Below are 3,975 nucleotides of genomic sequence, written 5' to 3' on the forward strand. Positions count from 1 at the left end.
AAAAAGCAAACTAAGCAAACATTAATTGCCAATATTGGCACCAGGGAGCAGCTTCAAAAATTTTGAGCCTAGAATTAGTCTGTTACACAGTCATCAAAAGCATGCCTTGCTCTTTTCAAACCAAAAAAAAAAAAATTAGAAATAGGTAAAAATATATATATATATGTATATACATACATATATATATATATATATATATATAAAACTAATACTGATGTGCTTTCTGACAATATATAATTACTCAAAATTAACTAGCATTTAAACCAACTTGAGAGGGGAAATTGGGGGCCCAGAATAGGTAACTAGAGTGTGGGGGTGGGTGCAGGGCATTTATGATTATTACAAAAGCGAATTTTAATTTCTCTTTAGTTTGATTAAACATTTCTTTTAGTATGATGCCAACACCAGCTTTGCAGAAGGGACTCTGGAGGTATGTTCATAGCAGCACACAACTAGGGCTCTTCTTCAGTTCCAGAGGCTCCAGGGCAGCCAGTATCACCTGCTCAAATGGGCTCTTCAGACCTTTGTGTGAGAGCACAGAACACAATATATATTCAACAGCCTTCAGGTCTTGAGCCAGCTTTTCTGCAGTCTCTGGAGTGCTGGACTTCTGTTTGTTCTTGGCAAGTTTTTCAATAGAAGGATCATCTCTGAGATCAATCTGGGTCCCAATAAGCAAGAAAGGAATCTTTGGACAGTGGTGAATTATCTCTGGTACCCACTTTTCTTTCACATTCTCAAATGGGGATGGGGGTACCACTGAAAAACAGGCAAGAAACACATCTGTCTGTGGATAACTGAGGGGTCGTAATCTGTCATACTCTTCCTGTCCTGCAGTATCACACAATCCAAGAGTAGATGGCTCTCCACCAATCATAACCATAACTGAATAGTTATCAAATGCCACAGGAACAAATTCGGATGGAAATTTGTTTGTTGTATATGAAATCAGAAGACAGGTCTTACCAATGGCAGCATCACCCACAACAACACACTTAACAGTCTGCATTGCTGAAGCCTTTTTGTATCCACTTTCAGTATTTCAAATCCAATGTAATCTCTAATGCCATGGGCAGGAATCTCCAGAGAAGAAGCAGGGAAAGTTTCTCAGCTTCAGTGCTGAGGGTTTCCTCCGTTCCCAGGTAGGCACTAAGGACTTATTACACTAAATGTAGCAGCTCTTAGCAGCACATGAATCTGGTCTAGAAGCTGTAGATAAGAAGAAAGCCAGAAGTTAGGAATGCAAGATACAGAGGAAAGGATCAGTCATTTGTTTTACAGTTTATGGCTTAACATTGAAAAGCAATCCAACTCAAATTAATTTCAATACCCAATTTTGGTCCCAGGGAACAGATGATGAAGCACATTTCTTTTCCCCTAGTAAGAGAGTGGGAACTGCAGGTGTAGAATACCATAAAGGTATGCTTCAGAGACATTGTGTGTTCAGCCCCAGACCACCATAATAAAACAGATATTGCAACAACAACAACAACAAAAAATCATGTGAATTTTTTGGTTTCCCGGTGCATATGAAAGTTATGTTTACCCTATACTGTAGTTTATTAAGTGTGCAATATCTTATATCTAAAGAAAAAAACTGTACATACCTTAATTAAAAAATATTCTAGGGCAGCTAAGTGGAGCAGTGGCCCTGGAGTCAGGAGTACCTGAGTACAAATCGGACCTTAGATATTTAATAATTACCTAGCTATGTGGCCTTGGGCAAGTCACCTTTAACCCCATTTGCCTTGCAAAAACCTAAAAAAATATTCTATTACTAAAAACTCTGAGCCTTCAGAGAGTCATAATCATTTTGCCAGTGGAGGATCTTATCACAATGTTGATGACTGATAACTAATCAAGGTGGTATTTGCTAAAGGTTGGGGTGGTTGTCACAATTCTTAAAATAAGCCAGCAATGAAGTCTGTCACATCAGCAGACTCTTCCTTTCACTTGAACACTTAGATTGTAAGATTATTAATTGATCAAATTTCAATGCTGCTGATCTCAGGGAATAGGGAGGCCTGAGAAGAAGGAGATAGGAAATAGCCCGTTGATAACTGAGCAGTCAAAATACATACGTTTATAGTTTGTCTCCCATCTTATATGGGCCCAGTTGGTGGTATTACCAAATAATTAGGAAAGTAACATCAAAGATTATTCAGCATGAGGTAGCTTGGTGGTGCAGGGGCAGTTAGGTGGTGAAGTGGATAGAGCACTGGCCCTGGAGTCAGGAGGACCTGAGTTCAAATGCAACCTCAGACACAATAATTACCTAGCTGTGTGATCTTGGGCAAATCACTTAACCCCATTGCCTTGCAAAAAAAAAAAAAAAAAATTACTCAACACATATCACCATAACAGATATAATAGTAATGAAAAGATTTGAAATATTGCAAGAATTACCAAAATGTAACTCTGAGACACCATGTGAGCACACCTTATTCAGCATGGGTTTGCCACAAACCTTTTGTATTTCTCCTCATTGTTGCTTTATTTTCATTTTGCTTTATTTGATTTGTATTTGATTTTGTTCCCCATTTTTAGAACTGTCATTTAAAAAAGCTGACCTTTGAACTTTCCAAAGAGGTGAGACACCTAGACTCCATGTTTTTGTTTAGTTTAGTTTGGCTTAGTTTTTTTCCTCTTTTTGCTTTTTTCCCTCCCTCAGGAAGACACATTATAGGAAAACTCTCTTGTCATTTAAATGTGAGAGGTCCTCTAAAGGATCATTAGGGCTTTAAGAGGGTTGGTATGTGATAGAACCAGTGGTTTCCTAGCAGTTTTTCTGGCTGACAGTTTTCCTGCTTCCAGAAGGAGATGAGAGAAGCTACATTCAGAGAAGCTAAATCCTCTATATTCTTATTACATATTCTTCCTATGCCTTCTCCTTTGTTCAGTGACTTGCAAGTATCTTATTTCATCCTAACATCAAACCCGAATGAAGAGAATGTTGGCTTCAGAACTGCACCTTCAAGAAATATATTCTCACTTTTAGTTTGACAGCCAATTGAAAGGCATACTCTGAACTGAGGACCAGAATTCTTACATTACATATCACTATGCATTTCCAGAAGCACAATCTTCTGGTTGGCAGTAAGCTGAATTTTCTGAAAATGGAACTCCATTGATAAGGACCCCTTTGCATATAAATTAAGGGATTGGATTTGATGTCTAGGATTTCTTCTCATTCTAAACAATATGAACCCATAGAATATGATGTTATGATTTCTCCATAGCTTTCTCAATTTGGAAAGTGGTACCTGAAATTTCTCAATTTGAGTTGCATTCTTTTGATTTAAAATCATCTCTTTTCCCTCTGTTAAAATACAAATACCACCAAGGATCTGTCATTTATACCAAAATTTGATTTTACAAGAATGTGGTTTGTAAGACCCTTGACTAAAGGTCAAACTCAGTTACATAGTCACATACTCATTTACTGCATCATCACTGACATAGATACCACCTGTTTGTGAAGGGCACTAACATCAGAGGGACTTAGGTAAGAGAATATGCAATTTCCATTTACCAATAGAAAACTCCTTGTATTTACCCATCTTGTTAGAAGGATCATCTGGCATCACCCAACCCATAAAAGGCAATTTTGGATAAAAGGTGATTTATAATCCTATGTCATCTAGTCAATGTAAGAGGCAAATAACTGCTTTTCTTTTTTAAATAATATTTTCTCCAAATATTTGCAAGAAAACATTTTAATATTTTTTTAAAGTTTTGAGATTCAAATTCTAACTCTCCCTCTCTTCCCCTCCCACTCCCTGAGAAAATAAACGATCTAAAGAAGGTTAAACATACAATCATATAAAACATTTCCATATTAGTCATTTTGTTCAAGAAGACTCAAACAGGGAGGTGGAAAAGAGAGAGAGAGAGACAGAGAGACAGAGAAAGAAGGAAGGAAGGAAGGAAGGAAGGAAGAAGAAAGGAAGGAAGGAAGGAAGGAAGGAAGGAAGG

At 37.4% G+C, this 3,975-nt stretch overlaps 1 pseudogene; it reads right to left on the reverse strand.

The window, feature by feature from the left end:
• Positions 1–436: 436 nt before the first annotated feature.
• On the reverse strand, positions 437–1,071 carry LOC141489775 (cell division control protein 42 homolog pseudogene; annotated as a pseudogene).
• Positions 1,072–3,975: the final 2,904 nt, after the last annotated feature.

Source organism: Macrotis lagotis, chromosome 5 (genome assembly GCF_037893015.1).
Source record: "Macrotis lagotis isolate mMagLag1 chromosome 5, bilby.v1.9.chrom.fasta, whole genome shotgun sequence".
Lineage (NCBI taxonomy): Eukaryota > Metazoa > Chordata > Mammalia > Peramelemorphia > Peramelidae > Macrotis > Macrotis lagotis.